The sequence below is a fragment of the Leptosomus discolor genome, chromosome 14 (assembly GCF_034619465.1).
Source record: "Leptosomus discolor isolate bLepDis1 chromosome 14, bLepDis1.hap2, whole genome shotgun sequence".
In the NCBI taxonomy this organism is placed as follows: Eukaryota; Metazoa; Chordata; class Aves; order Leptosomiformes; family Leptosomidae; genus Leptosomus; species Leptosomus discolor.
Genome location: NC_141404.1, coordinates 3,652,994 through 3,670,479, shown reverse-complemented (window position 1 = coordinate 3,670,479; position 17,486 = coordinate 3,652,994).

Below are 17,486 nucleotides of genomic sequence, written 5' to 3'. Positions count from 1 at the left end.
AGACAGACACACGCTGTCCCTGCTGCGGAAAGGAGAAGGAGGATGAGCTGAAGCGCCACGGCCACCCGGACCCAGAGAGCAGACCCCAGCCCAGCCCTACCACAAGGGACCAGCAGCAGGATTGGCCCTGTGGACCTGGCAGCCCAGCTGGGGGACATTTCCCCCTGGCTCTTGGGGTCTCTGTGCTGCGCCTGCACCCTCTGCGAGGCCAGCCCGGCGTTTCTGATGGACGAGGTCACCCTCAGTGTGTCACTGCCCTTGGCCGGTGCGGCACAGACCGGCTGTCCATCCTCCTCTCTGCATTCCGGTCAGGGATCATTCCTTTTGTCCTCGGAGGGCTTCATACCGAGGGGCTGCCCCGGGGGATGTTTCCTCCCGGCTGGTGCCCGGATCCTGGGAGAGGGGCAGCTGGAAGGGCAGGGGGAGCAGGTGGACGCTGCCCAGGCTCCCTGCACTGGCTCGGCTGTGCTGCTAATGCAACGGGACGGCTACGTGCTTCCCTGCAGGAAGAATCCCTGCAGCGGGATATGGGGACGGTACCACTCCTCCTGTGGATCCGGCTGTGGGGTGAGAGCCCTGAAGCACTGTCACACCTGAGATGTAGCCATCCTCCAGCTGCTGGGAGGGATCCCCGCTTGCCCTGATCCCTGAGGAGCTGCCTCAGCTTTAGAGCTGGGGCTTCAGAGCTGATTTGGGATGAAGAGAGGGTCTCTTCTCCCACCTGCTCATCGCTCCTGGGCTGCTCGCCTGGGGCATCTCTAGGGCAGCGAGCAGGTAGTGGCAGGGCTAGCACCAGCCCTTCCTGGGAGCCGGGCAGTTCCTGCAGGAGCTTGTGCTCACCCTGGCAGCCAGTGATCCGACGGTGGCTCCTTGGATTTCAAAGCCAGGAAGGTCTGCACATGCCTCAGGCTGCATGATCAAATCACCCCAGCTCCCTCCTCCTGCTAGTGGCCGACATCAGCCTGCCAGGAAAGGTCTGGGTGTGCGTCCACCAGGCACCCTGCTTCCATGCAGAAGGTCCCGGGTGCTGCATCCCACTGGGACAATCGATGCCGGCATCCTAAAGCCTTTGGTGCAGGCCCACCCGGGAAGATGCTGCTCGGTGGAGAGGTGGGGCTGGTGGAGGAGCTACGGCATCGCTGAGAAGCAGAGGGCAAAGCAGAGGCACCGTGTGTGTCCAAAGTTCAGGCTGAGGGTTGCGTTGGTGGAGCATCCGTGGATCCTGTTTTCAGTCCTCGTGTACCACGAGGGAAGGAGCTGGAGGGATGTGGCTGTTAAAGGCTTCGGACCCCACCAGCGGTGCCCACGAGGCTGTGTCACCGGGTTCGTTTGTTCTGCAGCTCTGCTGCAGTCTGGGCTCTGGATGTCTGGGGACCAAGCGTGCTGCTGGCCCTGCTCGCCTCGTGCCGGGACCCCTGCGGCAAGGTGTTTGGCCACCTGGCCGGTGCGAAGGGGCTGCGGCATATGCGGCTGTCTGTGCCAGCTGCTGCTGCCAGATGACTGTGCCGGGGCTGCTGAGCTCTGGGAGCAGCCGGCGCTGCTGGAAAGCTGCAGCTGGGCACTGAAAAGGGAGCATTTGGACCAAGAGGCAGCTCCGAGAGGGATGCTTCTTGCATCGCTGCGCCCACAGCCTCTTTCTTGCCTCCCTGGGCCTGCACCAGCCCAGCCGCGAACTGCAGCGACCCGGCTGGCACCGGCAACAGCACCAGAAAGCAGCCACCGCCGCTGCTCCTCTGCCTGGCCCCGGAGAAGAGACATCCCAACTGCTGGGGAGAGCTGGGGGTCCCCTCCCTGCTGATGGCACTGCCGTAAGGCTCGGGGCTGGGCTGCCCCAGGTTCGTCAGGGCTGGCATCCATCGCTGCTGACACCGCAGAAGCCACGCGGCCCCCGCTCCCGCCTGCCCCCACGCCGTCTGGAATCCCACTCCTGGCCCAAGGACTTGCTGGCTGCAGGAGTAAAATTCCACACTGGGACATGTAGCCCCATGGGTAGGGGTGGTAGCCAGGGCTTGGCTGGGGTTAGCCACCCGGTGCTGCTTGCTCACGCCTTTGGCTTGCCTTTCCTTTCTCCTATGGGCCCCCCCGTCAGCAAAAAACTATGTGAGCTTAAAGCTACGTAGCCAACAAATAACTTGTTGCAGCAGCAGCAGCAGCAGCCAGCCCCTCGCCGTGTCTGGGACCTGGAGGGGCTACTGAAGTCGGTGCTTTCGAACCTGTGCCTTCCCCGGCTGCTGCTGCGGGGCCAGGGACGAAGCCTGCGTCATCTCGGGTCTTTCTGGAAGCTGCCTCGTCTCTGAGGATGGGATGAGTGCGTAAAGACAGCACATGGTGGTGGGAGTTACGTCCCACAAGGATCTTTTTTCTTTTTTTTCTCCTTTTTTTTTCCACCGTGTGCTTCTCCAGGTGGTGGGTTTGGTTTGGGGGGGTGTGTTTGGGAGGGGTGTTTGCAATGTGCAGCCACCTGAGGTGCAGCCCCCCTGGCCAAGAGCCACCATGGCTGGGAATTTCCAGGCGGGGAGCTGGGACTGCAGGTGAGCACCGCAGGCAGCTGCTACGGCTGCTGGGCATCACGTACCCCATGGCCCTGCCAGAACCCTGCGGGCGCCTTTGTGCAGCCAGGGTGGCCTCATGGGGTCTGAGCTGGGTTTTTGGGTTTTTTCCCAGCAGCACCATTTAAACATGAGTTGCCCAAGCTCTCCGGAGCCTTCTTGCAGCCCATCCTCCAGCCAAAACTGGAGCCAGCATGTCATTACAGCAGCTGCCTGAACTTCTTCCATCTTCCCCCGAGGCCGGGGTGGACCCAAGGGACGTGGCTTTCTGGTGACCAGCAGGTCTTTCCCCCCTTGGTGAGATGTGTGATACCAGAGAGACCACGTGGCTTCACGCCAAATATACTTGAAAGCAGAGCTGGAGTTTTTCATGCACGAGGCTCCGACTTGACGCACAGAAACCCCGAGCAGGTAGCTGGTCTGTTTGCTCCTGCCGAGCTCGGGGCGGGGAGGTGGCTCGCCATCGCCTGACTGATCAGCCCTTTCAATGTTCAAGCCCTTCTGTGGCCAGCTAAGATGCACAGAGCTTTTATTTTTAAATGCACATCTATGAAAACAAGGCCAGTGAGGAGCACTGCAATAAACACTGGGTTTTATTGGCATCCAGCTTCCTGGAAATGGAGTTTGGGTTTTGCAGTTTCCCACCCACGGCTCTGCCTTCTCTGTGGGGATGGGGAGGGGGTTCGCCTGTGGGCTTGGGCAAGTCCCTGTGTCCAAAAAGCCTGAAACCAGCCCCCAGTAGTGCCATTACCCCATTAGACAGAGTCCCTGTGGGCAGAAATTAGGGTGGGTTTAGGTGGCGATCAGCTTCCTAAAGATCTTTCATCATAAATAGAGCCGTAAATTGTGTCTCCCATGGGACACAGAGGAGAAGCAATAAAAGGGGCTGGACCTGGCTCTCCCTGGGATTTTGTACCTTGTCCATCGCTGTGGGGTGATCCACATCCACGCACAGTGGCTGCAAGGTGTCCACGGGCTTCCCCTGCCCACTGTGGGGCCGTGCCACCAGTGACCCCTACATTGGACCGGTGCTTGCATGCTGTGAGCGATGCCATAGCCCTGCCGGACACACAGGATTGAAGGTGGGGAGGGAGGACGACAGGGCTGGGAAAACCCCCCATTTCTGAATTGGGCTCGGGGAGGGGGGGAGGATGCTCCAGTGGCCCATCCCGGGCTCTCCTTGCCCTGAGCACAGCAGCCGGGATCAGCACAGCACGGAGGAAGCGAGCACCCGGTGCTGGGACAAAACATGGGACTTGTTTTTTTCCCTGGTGTTCAGTGCAGCACTAACTCCCCACCACGTGCAGCTTTAAGGGCAGCTTGATTTGTCTTTTCCAGCATTAGATGGTTGCAAGCACTCGGGGGTTAAATTAACCCATTCACTGGCGAGTCCAATCCTGCCACAGCTCAGCCCTTGCCTAGATGCTACAGCACGGAAAAACACAGTCTGTGCCATAGCTTGTGCCTGAGATGGGTGGTTTTGGGTCTGAGCTGTGCTCGGCTGGAGCTGGACAGCACGAGGTCTGACCCTGCTCCCCCCGATGCCAGGGTCAGGAGCGTCCCGTGGGAGGCAGCGACCTGCTCCAGCGCACGGTGAGACAGCGGGAGAGTGGGGCGTTTGCATGGGGCTGGACTGGGCTGGGTGGTCCTCACCCTGGTTTGACTCCAGGGCACGACACGGGGTGCGAGCAGGATCGCCTGGGTGAGGTGAAGGTGCTTGCTGGAGCCGGGACACCCAGGGGGCTCCTGGCCAGCATGGGGGCAGGGCTCAGGCAGCGCAGCCTGGAATGAGTGTGCGTCCCCCTCGAGATGCTGCTGAGGGGCCCACAAAGCTGCCCCAGGGCTGGTTTGGGCCACAAGCACCTCTCTGCCCTTGCAGCCGCTTTTGGGGGGCTGCCTGCAAAGCCTGGCGGCCAGCGTTAGCTGCCTCTCTTTCCCCACCACCCTCACCCTGCGCTGGAGGTCCCAGCTCCCCGGAGCAGAGACTGTCCTTTCTCCAGCACAGGGACAGAGGCCGCGGGTTTGACACCGACCCTGTCCCAAACTGGGGCTGCCATGGCGGTGGCACTGGGGATGGAGCCATGTGTTTCCCAGCAAAGGATGGAGCAAGGTGGAGGGACCGCATCCCCACCAGCCTGGCGAGGGCTGGCAGAGCATCACCAACTGCTGACCTGCAGCTGCGTCTCCTCTTCCATGCTCTCCTGTGTGCCTTTTTTTTTTTTCCCTGGAAAACCCTCAGGTTGCAGATATCGCATCTCTTCCAGGTGACAAACACAGTTTCGAAGGCAGGTGGAGGCAGAGAGGAAGGGGAAGGAGATGGTGGTGACCTGGCCCTGGCCTCAAGCACAGCGGGACACTCCGGGCCGGTGCCAGTGGGAGCCTTCTCACCCTTGCCACAGCCAGAGGCTGCTGGGCAAAGGTGGCCTCGGCCAGAGCAGCACCGTTGATCGCGGAGGAAAGGATGTCAAAAGCACCGGCGCCATCTCCAACGTGTAAGCGCTGCCCTCGGCTGGGTGCTGAATTTGGGCATTGCCCAAACTCACCGGAAAAGTTCCAGGAGGTTCGGGTGCCCTCCCGGCAGCCGTCACAGCCCCCACATGAAACCCCTCAGCCGCCGGGAGCGGGGTGGGAGTGCGAGCTCCCAACTCCTTTAGGGAATTCACCCCGAGAGCAGCCCGCTTCACCCCGGTCCAAGCCGGACCACGCTTGCAGGACCCAGCAGGGTGGGAGCAAGCGACGCTCGCGCCTGGATCCCTCCGAAGGTGTCAGCACACAGGTGTTCGTCCACTCCTTCTTACGTTGGACGATGCCCAAATAACTCCGAGCCGGTGCGAAGCCAGGCGAAGGGGGAGCGTGAGGGTTGCTGGGGGCCAGCCCTGACGCAAGGGCGGTGTGGGACGAAGCCAGCGCAGGGGACGGCGGAGGATGAGTCACCCAAAGACGCAGGAGGGGAAGGAGCTGAGGCAGCGAAGGCTCAGGCCACGGTGGCAGCCGGACGGGGCTTTGCTTCTGCAGGGCTGCCCTGCTCGATTTCGGGAGAGGAGCAGGATGGTGCCCCCGGGTCTCTGCTGGGGACCAGGGTCCGCAGCCCAGCGCACCATGGGCAGGACAGCCATGCCCATGTCGATGCAGGAGAACTATCCACTAGAGGGGACTGTGCGATCGTGTGTGGGAGCGTGCAGCTGCAGAGCAGGATTCGGCTCCTCTGGCCGCGGTGCCAGTCCTCAGCCCTCCTGGTTATCCCAGCTCCCCAAACCCTCTGCATCCCTCCTTGCTGGCTGCTGTGGCCCAGGGGGTACAGCTTACCCAGGGCCAACCCGAGCACAGTGGGGTCCCGAGAAAGCTGTTGCAGCTGCAGGTGCTGGGGAAACGTGCTGGGCTGGCCCCAGGCAGCAGCTAAGCCCCCACCCGGCCCATCGCTCGCCCCATCCCCCAACAGCGGGATGGGGCAGAGAATGAGATGGGCGTGAAAAACTTGTGGGTTGGAAGAGGAACTGGGGGTCTATAGGGTTTATATAGAAAATATCCCTGGAAAAAATGCAGGTTGCACGACGCCAGCAATGCCAGGCATCCCCCCTCCTCCTCCTCCATGCCTCCCTGGCTCAGCTCTGTCCCCGCTCCCCCTCGGGACCCCACAGCTCTCCCGGGGCTGAGGCTGTTCATCCTGTCCCTGCAAGCCCTAAATCCCCCAAGGACCTGCGCCATTACTTTGCTTTTTCCTCCTGCTTACCCTGATGTTGGAGCCCGTTGTTGGGGGGCAGAGGTGGGCAGAGCTGTGGGTGGTGAGGGGAGGTGGAACTGGGGAGGTTTCTGCTGGTTTCCCCCCAGCACCATGGTATCATTTCCCTCCTGGTAGGATTAATGGGCTTTGCTTCTCTATCTGTATACAAAGACTGAAGTAATGCACTCCCCAGAGAGGAATAAAGCTTCCCTTGCCCCAGCAGTGCTGGGGAGGCCAGATCAGAGCCCACGGTGATGGGCTGCATCAGCTTCCTCGTGTCCTTCGAGGCTCCACGCACGTTAAGCCCGTCCTCCTGGCAAAGATCTTGCAAAATGTTTATTTGAGATTGTGTTAACAAACACTGTTGTGGAACATGTGTTTAGACGTAAGCCTGCCACCCTCTCCCTGCCTCCCTGGGGCCGAGCCCATGGGTGATGTGGGGCCAGGGCTCACAGCTGCCAAAAACCGATGCTGTGCCCATGGACACCGCCGTGACCGGCAACCCCAAGCACGAGGCCACCTTGCCTGCCCTTCCCACCAACCACCAAACCTGCCAGCAGCCTCCCACCAGCAGCTCCTTCCTGGAGGTTCCCAGCTCACGGGGATGCAGCCAGGGGAAGGGTCTGCCACGATCTTCTACAGCCCTGGTGTCCTGCAGCCCCTGGGACTCCAGGGATCCCATCCAGCTCCGTAAATACCCATCATAGCGGAGGACACTGGTCTCCGGCCACCCTGTGGGCAGACCCCTGTGGAGCTGAGCTTGCACATCCCACTCCCACAGCCACCCTCTATGGGTCTGAGCCCATCCCCATCCCCGGCTCCCTCGCCTGCCTGCTCCTCATCTGCTTGTGGGTGCCAGAAATGTTCCCAGGATGGAAAGGGTGCCTTGGGGACATGGTGCTGCTCCTCTCCCAGAACAGACTCACTCTGAATATATACTGTTTTAAACTCTAACTTACCAGAATTTGGGGGAAACTTGCCTTGACTGTTTCTGGGTCAAGCCCAATCCAATACCCCAGGTCCCAGAGTCTGTGTTCAGCATCCCCAGGTAGCTGGGACTGGAGCTGCGTGCAGTCTCTTGAGGTCCAGAAAAGGGAGATTAACAGCAGCAACTGAAAGGCTGTTAGTGAGAGAGAGCTTGAGGGTCTATGGAAACATAGCTGGCCGTCCCCAAGCCCCACAGGTCCCCCGTGACCTGCTCGGTGCCTGTGGCACGTTTCCATCATGCCAGCCCAGTGGGAGCCCCAGCTGCCTTCAGTGCTTGCACATCAACCAGCGATGGTGAGGAGCCCTCCAATGGCTCCCAGCGATGGCTCCAAATGCCACCGGACTCGAGGAAAACTCCCAGAGGTGCTGGGAGATGCAGCAGGGGCCACTGGGGATGCCAGGAATCGGCCTCTGTTTAGTAAAGGGGAGGTGAGGGTGTCCCACCACGTGTGCCAGGGATGCGCCATGCTGGGCAGCAGCTCGTAGGGGCGAGCCCTTCCCAGGAGAAGGGATGGGAAAGGCAAGGACCTGCTGCACCTGGTGCTGCAAAGCCACCTGCACACAGTGTCGGTGCCACCTGAGCGAGGCTCAGTGCTGTCACCGCCATATCGCTGCTGAAGGCACCAGCCGGGAGCGGGTGGCCGCCGATGCCCGCTCTCAGCCAGCTCTCCATCTCAAGGGGACTGGGATTGCTGGTGCCCGTGTCACCCTTTACGGCCCTGCGCCCACTTGCACGAAGCTTTTGGCGGGGCACTAGCTGGGAACCCCCTGGCCCATCACCCCAGCTTGGTGGGGGCTGTTGGGGCGAGCCATGCCCCGTCCCGCTGGAGGGCCCTGCTTGCTTCTCCTCCCAGTTACAGCCACACCAGCTAATGACTCCATCAGCCCTGAGGAAGCAGCACGGCGAGCAGGTCCCCGAAGCTTTTCCCTCTCCTCTTGCAGGCATCACCTTTGCTCTCGGTCCCAAACCCCCCTGGCTCCCTGCAGCCTCTGGAAAAGCAAACTCATGCCTTGGACTCCCGTTCTATAAGAGATTTTCCCTTTCCAGCATGGTGTCACAGCTGTGCTTCCTGCTCGTGCATCTTGTACACATCCTTTTTTACCACAGGGAAAGCACTCCCGGGCACGGGCACTGGTGCAGCTGCAGCCCAGCCAGGCACAGCCCCTTGCTGCAGCTCGGCATGCAAGCGCTGCTGCGTCGGGACTGCTTTGCCCTTGCAATGGGGCTCCTCTCTGCAGATGCCAGTTTAGTCTCTGCAAGACCTATCAGCCTGCAAGGAAATGTGTTTGACTCTAAACCTCGCCGGTCCAGCACCTTTTTGGTCCAAAACTGATCTCTGGGTTACCCACGCCTTTTCAGACGATGGAAATGGAGGCACAAAATATGTTCTAGTTCCTTCACACATAGCGGGGTTGGGACTGCCCACGCCTATGGGTGACAGGAAAATAGGGAGGCGAATGTCCCACCCTGATCAGCACGGATCAGGGCCTGGCTCCGTGACGGGGTCCCTGCTTTTGGCTGTTCATAGAGACCACAAAGACTCCACGAAAAGGGCGAAGCTTCATTTCTGCTCCGCCTGGCACGGCCTCAGGGCACGATGCCAGACTCCAGCATCCCCCTCTCGTCAGACCCCCGTGCCCAGGGCTTTTGGGGCAGTGCTTGTTGGCTGAAAGGGTTTCGGAAGTGCCCGAACCTTTACAGCTGCATATTCCCAAGAACCCATAAACCCTTCTGCATCTCTCCCCCCTCCCAAATTTCCAGCATGGCAGCCCCAAGATGACCCAGCAGCAGGCCAGCCCTAGGGACTCCGCTGTTTGCTGTGCCTCCCAGCTTTGCAATGTGTCTATCAAACATGTCAAACGTGCCAGGAGGAGTGTTTCTGCTACAGCACCTGCTTTCCCTGTGCAGCAGCATTGTTTCCCCAAAACCCAGGAGAACAACAGCAGCTCCACGCAGTCTGACCCCCGTCAGACCCAACCGGCTCCATCCTGCTCCTCAGAGGTGGTTGCTTCATCCCAAACTCGCTAATTCTTGCTGCTTTTTTCTATTCTTGCTTTTGAAGGAGGGAGAGGAGAACAAAACAGCCCTCGGGGTGAAGTTACCTTCTTAATTAACGAGGCTGAGAGCTTTGCAGATACTGCGCAGAAGGAGAGAAAGAAGGAAAACTGGGCAAAACCAGAAAGGATTGGGTTCAATTGTCAGACCAATTAACCTAGATCCACGCTCTCCCTCTGGATGAATACCTCGTTATTAAGTAATTGCTCAGGCCCAGCTCCTGATTGAGAGAAATTAAAATCCGACACTCAACAAGGCAACGTGGTGTGGAGATGGGATGAGGGAGCTGCCCGGGGAAGCCATCCACAAGGCAAAACTGAGCAAGAGCCCGAGGTGTGCGGGGTGAGCTTGAGCCTAGGCTTAGAGGATCTTGCTGAAATCAGCATCATCTGGACCATTTGCACCATCCTGGACCCAAAATGTGGCTGGGCTGGGGGAGAATTTGGAAAGGCCCTGGAGATGGTAAGCAGGCAGGAGGCCCTGGTATACCCAAGCACTTAAGCATCTGCATAATTGCAAAGTAGCTGCCGAGTCCAGCTCAGCTCAGCAAGGAATTTAAGTGAGATATGTGGTGTGCTCGGTCAGGGACAAAGGGATTCAGGCGCTCTTTTGTCTGGAGAAGGAACAAAATTCACTGGAAGCCCTCCCTGACCCTTTCCTCCATGCTCTGTGTTAGGACCCACCTGCCCAGAGAGGAGGACAACTTCCATCATTACAGACTTTTAAAGCTATACCTAATAAAAAAAAGCCACTAATCCTAATAAATCAGCATGAGAAAACTAATCAGCGCCGTAGCTGAGCAGGGTTTTCCATCTGTAGGGTTGCTGAGTTCGCATGGAGCGGGAAATTTAATGTTTGGGAAAGGGCTGCAGGTTCCAATATTAGCTTGAGAGTAGACAAACGCTTTTTCTGCTGCTGAAGCGGAAAAGGGATCTCCTCGCGGGAGGCTTGCCCTTTCCCATCCCCTGTGCTTTCATCTGCTTCTTTTCCTGCCTGCAAATCACCCGCGGAGAGAGTGAAAGCTGCAGAAACCCACCGTGCCCGGCCGCACGCCCCGCGCACCCATCGCGCTGCCGCCTCAAGGCGCGATAGCAGCTCTCCTTCCAACCCCACCGTGCCAGCGCCAGCCGGCTGCGTTTCCCCCTGGGCTTTTTGGGGTGCTGCTCCTGCATCCAGCTCGTGCTGGCATGAAACTTGTTTCCAGCCTCTTGGCCGAGCCCCAGCCCTGACCCCCATCCTTAGCAAAACCCCGCTGCAGCGTGTGTGGCAGGGATGCTGTTGGCTGTACGATACAAACCACGTATCTTTCAAGAAAAATGCACTGGCTACGCTAAATTAAGCAGTTTCAGCTTATCCCAATACCAGGCACCCTTGGCTGCTGTGTCCAGTGCCCACACGTGTCCCCAGGGCCAGGACAGCCACCCCGCAGGGCTGAACCCCGGGTACAGCTTTAACCCACTTGACTCACCCCAACCGTTCTTGGCAGCTGCTTTAATTTTTGCTAATGAAGTGTCCCGGGAGGTTATAAAAACGGCCCCAGGTCAAGCAGAGACCAGCAAAGGGCGAGAGGAGCCCAGACAAACCCTCCACCCCCAGCTGGCAAACCCCAAAGGCTCCAGCACCACCAGCGCTCCGGCTACACCACGTGTATTTATTGATCTGGAAAACAGCCGCCCCGTGTTTTCCAGCTCCGCACCCAGGGCACAACCCGCAGCCACCAACACCCTTCAAAACATCCTTCTCCTGAGACGCTCGGCATCTGCCGCCCTCCGAGAGGGTCTGAAGGGCCCGCGCGTGCTCGGGCGGTTTCATCCAACACTGAAACGGGCGCAGGATTTTCCTACGAAGGATTAAATTAAAGAGGATTTAAGCAGATGGTTGGTTCTCTGCTCTCCGTAGTTGGCAAAATGGGAACCATATCGCTGAACTGTCTACCAGCACTAATTAATGTTTGTAAAGCGCTCTGCTCCGCAAACTGCTGCCTACGTGCTAAGTGCTGTCATTAGTATTATTACTAAGCTATTTATGCCTGTTCCAGTGCTTTCTCTCCCTCATCCCAAAGGGCTTTTCCTCTTCCCTGTGCAGGTGTACTGAGGCTGGGAAGAGGAATCAGCCCTCCCAGGCTCTGGCAGGCTCTAGACCAGGCTCAGGTCTTCAGTTTGCTGGAAAACCCCTCCGTTTGTGCCAGCACCACCGGGCTGGAGCCACCGGCTCTGTGGTGAGGGCAGGCGCAGCTGGGGACCTGGAGGGTCTGCCCAGAAATGGGGTTTAGCATCATCAGGCCTGACAGTGGGTGAGACGGTTGTCTCGCTGCCTCTCCCGATTGCAAAATGGACATGATGCTGCTTCCCTGCCTCCTTCGTGTTCCTGCAGGGACGAGCTCTCTCCTGCTCGTAGGGGCTATTTGCATCCTTCTCTCTGTCGCTGCATGACAAAGGGTTTGGCAAGAGAAGGGAGGGATCGCTCCTCCTTCCTAATGACCTAAGAGGAGACCGAGGCATGGAGGAGGTTTGGTGATGGATGAGCTCAGCCGTGGTCCATGACAGGCCCTTGTCCCCATGCAACAACCGGGCAGTGACGTCCGCTGCCACCGGCAGATGGGACGACACGTTCCCTACGAATAACCGTCCTTGCAAGACAGTATTCTGCAAAACTGCAGGATGGCTTCTCCCTTCCCCGCTCGGTGAAGGCCTCGTCAGAGAAGCGGCTCACCAGAAATTGCGGCTGCTGCCTCCAGAAAGCAGCGAGAGAGCAACGATCCGCTCGTGGGTACACGGAGCAGCCAACGTTCCCCACGGCCCGCGCTGAAACTTCGGAGCACGAGATCTTTACCCCGATGGATGTTTCCAAGACCTCACTTTGAAATCCTTTGTGTAATTAACCTAACCAAGCAGGACATTCCTGAACATCCCCACGACATCTGTTTGATACCAGAGTGGCTTTCATGACTCGGTTGGGAAAGAAACTGCCCAAGACAAGAAACTGGGGCATCACCTGAGAGGGACCGATGGAAATAGAGAATGCACTGAGCCCGATACCCCATCTGCTAGGGGGACAGAGCAGGGAGCACCCCCACCCCTGCTAATTCAGGGTGAGGAGGGCACCTTCACTGCAGTCACCTGCACAACCAGCACAACAACTGGGCTGAGGACTGACGCTGTGCTTCCGACGGGAGGTTTAGGGCATGAACCATCCTTTTCTTCCCCCCCCCCATAGCAAGTGCATGAGATGAAATGAGACTCAGAAAGGTGGATGCGGGCTGCAAGCAGAGCAGGCAGCTCCCAGAGCAGGACCAGAGCTTGCCCCAGCCAGGGTGGGAGATGGCAGAGGTAACGCCAACCCACCATCGCCCCGGGCCAGGGTGCATTTGCTTTGCAGAAGTTGTTTGGGCCAAACAAAAAAGTAGCACAAAAAAACCAGCTCCAACAAGCAACAGTTTCTGCGTGGTTTGAATTATCCATGACTTTTGACCCAAGATTAAATCTAGTGTGTAACCGGTGGTTATATATTGAGTCATATGAGCAGGCTAATCGCAGGAACCCCATGTTCTCCAAACAGCCTGCGCCCCGCTGGGGCCAACAGCAAACAGCTCACGTTTTCGAGCCGAAGCACCCCGCGGCTTTGGCATCATCCTTTTCATTCAACACTTACAAAGCGTTTTTTTTTTGTCCGACCGGTATCTCGAGCCCAGCACAAAACAAACCCAGCAACGCCGCGAGCTGCCAGCCCAAGGAAGCCAGATTCCCCATGAAGTTTGGCTGCTCGGTGGCTGCTCCGGTGTCTAGTAAAGGGCTGGGCTCACGCTGCAGCGTTTTTCTCAGCAGGAGCTATTTCTTCTCTCCACTGGCAATTCTCCTGATGCGCATAGAAATAGCCTTTTGACTTCTACCTCTGTGTGCAATTTGGGTGAAAATGAGCACTGGAGTTGGAAAATACTAGCAGGGGGGCGAGCGGCAGGTAAATGGGCTCTCCCAGGGTGCGATGCCCGCCTCGATACTCACTGGGAAGGCAGAAGGGCTTGGCACAGCCTGGCCCTGGCTCTTCCCAAACTTAATTTTTAGCTCTTTGCACCTCCCTCCCTTCTCCTTAGGGCTGTGGGAGGCTGAACCGTTTCACCTCTCCCAGAAAGCCTGGGTAAGAGCCGTAAAAGGCCGTTATCAGCAGCAGCAATCGGGTAATAATCCTGCAAGAACAATCCTGTGGGCTCGCTGGGGTGTTTCCCAGCACCAGTGACCGGGATGGGGACAGCCCGTGTGTGCTGGAGCCCTTTGCCTTCCCTCTGCCCGGGGCAGGCTGGGCAGCAGGGCCAGCCTGGGGACTGAGGGAAGACCCAAAACGGGGCTGATCCAGGATCTGCCCAAGTCCCTGAAAGGTTCCAGTGAGCGGGAAGTGTGTTGGAAGAAGTTTGTGATGTGCAGGGCATCCCCACGGGCCCGCACACGCCGGGTCAGCAGCGGGGACCTCGTAGGAACAAGGCAGCGAGGGACACCCGGGGGGAGCGGGGCGAGGGTCCCACCGCTCTGGATCCATGCAGGCTCAGGGCTGTGGGGAAAGACGCCTGGCTCTTTGCAGCAGGAATAAATTGAGGCTGAATCACCTCTTTTTCCTCCTGCAATAACTCACTGGCTCGTACAAACCCAGGGGGAAGAGCGTGACCCCGGCACGGGCTGGTTGTGCGTCCGGCCGCACTGGTACAGAGCTGCTCAAGAGGCTTTTCATCACCAAAGGCTCTTTGTCTGGAAAGCCAGGCACCGTCCCTGGCTGTCCCAGGAGGGATGCTGGTGATGCGGGAGGCAGGGGACACCTCCACCCTGGATTCAGGAGGGGGACAGCCCCACCCCAATGGCCTCAGGACCCTGCTGAAATGCCCTGGAGGATGGTGGTCCCCAGCAGTCCCCCAGCCAGCACTGGTTTTGATGTGATCCCACGGTCTCCAGCACCCCAGGGGTCCTCCAGCTCATGGCAGCCCCCAATCCTGCCGCAGGGACTTCTCGTGTCCTGTTGCACTCCTCGGCAGGACGCCCAGCTCCTTGCTGGTCTGAACTGGTGGAGCCATCAGCCCTGGGCTTTCACCTTCTCTCAGCCAAGGTGGTTCTGCATCGCTTTGCAGTGAAAATAAAGGAACAGCTGGAGGGGAAAAATCCGTGGTTAGTAAACAGAGCTGAGCAACCACAGCCCTCTCACCCAGGAGAGGAGGAGGGCAGGGAAAGCAGAGCTGCCTGGGGACACCCACGGTTGGATTTCAACACCCTGCAGAAGACAAGATGCTTTTATTTAATCGTCTGGGTCCCAACCCTCCCTGTGCTGCCCCTCGTGCGGGGGCGGCTGTTTGGTCTGGCCGCAGAGCCCTGCGCCGATAAGGAGGAGCCGGACGGATAGGGAACAGCGGCGGCCGAGGGCCAAGGAGAAGTGGTTGGGGTTTGGGGTCGGCTCTCGGGGCTTGCTTTGCCCTCTCCCCTCCCTGCCCCCCTGCAGAGAAGGGTGATGGTGCAAGCAGAGGTGCCTGGGGGGGTGTCCCCAGGCCCTGGTTACTCGGTAGCCCCTTATTTCCACAGCCCCTCGGCTTTGCTTTATGGCTCAGCTGAGTCCAACACCACATCTGGTGCCTCGATTTGCATCGCCTTTGGGTCACCCCGTGTGCCTCCTGGCAGTGCCAGCTCCCACCACGTCCCTCCTGGATGGGGGCAGAGGAGCCAACCCCTGAACTAGAGGTAAAAATTTGCACTTTTAAAATCTCACGTCTGTTTTGTTCCAGGAGGGGGGCAGGTGACTCTCAACACATGCACCCCGTTGCCCATCCTGCGGATGCCACCGCTGTCCTCAGGGGACGCTTGTCTGTCCCCAGGACTTTGCCCCACACAGCCAGGTAAGGTCACACTGGGACAGTCCTGCTGTTGGGTTCCTTCGGTGCCAGCTGCGATGGCCCCATCCCACTCCAGCTCCAGCATAAATCACAGCGAGCTATAAATCCCCACTGGCCCTCAGGGACCCATCCCCAGGGAGGGCAACGGTTCAGCCCTGAGGCAGCGAACACAAAGATCATGTTTTTCACAGGGTCCATATCACCCACAGGCACAACAAGTGCCCGGAGTAGGGGGGTGCTGGCACCGCGGCACCTTGGGGCAGCACCGATCCAGCCAGACCCGTGCAGGGACAACTTGGGGCACAAACCTTCATAAGGGCAGATGCTGCCAGCTGGATCCAATCCCTGACCCAGCTCCTGCGTGAATCCTCATGCCAGCACAAGGAAAAGGGACTGATCAGGGCAGGAATATGCAGCGTTGGGGGGTTCAAGGCAATGCCGGGTGTTTATGGCACTGAAGAGGGGTTGTGGTCAAAGGGGACAGGGACAGAGCTTTCCCTAGGGGGGTCCCTGCTCCTTCCCCAGCCCCTTTCCCAGCTTTACAAACCCTCTTGTTCCCAGCCCCATAGTGGCTTCTGGCCCATGGAGACCTGTCCCCACCCTGCCCTGGCTGAGTTCTGTCGGCAGAAGAATTTAGGGGGATTTGGGGACATTTTGGACCAAACAGCCCAGGACACACAAACAACCTCCCACCAGCTTTCTGTGGCACTGGCAGTTGAGAACAGGCTTTATTTTTCCTAGTGAACTCCTCAAGCCCTTGCTGCTGAGATTACCTGGGAATGTTGGTTTTTCTTTTTTTTTTTTTTAAAAAAAAGGTGTTTCCCTGCTGTGATGGCTGCCACAAAACGCCCGAGCCTGCAAAGGGTGGCATGAACTTGTCACTCAGCAACATTAAATGGGCTCCCGGCACACGAGAGGGGCAGATGACCCCGGTGCGAGTGGCTCAGGGAGTTATTGGACACATCCCAGGGATCGTGGCAGGGACCATGTCATTTCTCATCCCTGGCCGGCTCCACTATCTCTTATACAGGAATCCAGCAGATTATATCTCCATTTGTGGATGTGGGAGGTTGATAAGGAATGGGGCTGGGAAGCAAAGAGCTACTGAGCTTTTTTGTCCTTGGGGTTGCTCTGGGGCAGGCAGTGGGTGACAGCGAGGTGCCAGGTCCCCACTGGCTATCGGGGGGATGCAGTGATTTGCCTTTTCTTCTAGAAACAGCCCTTTCCACACCAGAGGGAAAAATACCCTCATCATCTGCCTGCTTGCCTCGTGGTCAATATACTGAGCAGCAAACCGGTGCCAGCCCTGTGCAGGGAGAGGTTCCCCAAGGGCTTCTTCCTAATCCTGGTGGTGCAGGGTCATATTGTCCCTAATTCCTATGACTTGAAGGTCCCCGCGTCCCCGAGTAAGGACCAGCCAACCCCGCTCACGGCTGGATGTGGGGCTCAACCCCATTTTTCCCCACGTGATGGGCAAAAGCATGGCCTTGCTGCAAGCCACACAGTCTCTCCTTGCCCTCTTGTTCCTGTCTGCATCCCTGCAACGTGGCCAGGGGTTGTCTGGTGGCCACGAGCTGGGTTTTAGAGGTGAGACAAGGTGGGGGCACCCGCATTCCTTGTACGCTGGTTTTTCTAGTCCAGTGCCCTGCACCACCGAGGGCAAGAGTCACCTTTTTGCATCCAGCAGCGGCACAAACTCCCTGACCTCCCCGGGACTCACCAGGCATGTGAGCCGTGGCAGGGGCTGGTGGGGTTTCCAGCTGAAGGCTGTCCCTTTGCCAGAGCTGCTCGTCCCCGCCGGTGGCCCTGAGGGAGCAGCCCCAGCTAGCCTGGCTGCCGGAGAGGACAGGGAGAGCTTTGGGCTCTGCCGCCGAAGGACGAAACGGGAACAGAGCAAGGGTGCAGCGAGGCTGACCGCCATGTTCAGGGTGTTGGAGCACGGTGCGTGTCCCTGGCGCCAGCCGGGATGCCGTAACATCCCAGGAACAGCCCGAAGGTCCCGTTCCAGCTCCTCAACTGAAAACAAAAGTGCGTCTTGTTCCCGTCCTGTTTTCAAAGCCAGAAAGGTCGGGGCCACGAGATCCCTGCCAGGCTGGGCAGCACTGCCAGCTCCCGCCGCCCGCCCCAACCTCGGCACGCGCAGGGACTGAGTGTGCCACTGCTCCCGCCCGGCCGCACAGCCCCTTGCCGGCAGCGCCGGGCTGGCAAGAGCCAGGGGCCTCCCCAAAAGCCCGTTTTTGGTGAATCTCGCACCCACGTTCACGCCCTCGTTCCTGCTCCCTGCACTGCGTGGGGAGAGGGAAGGGAAGA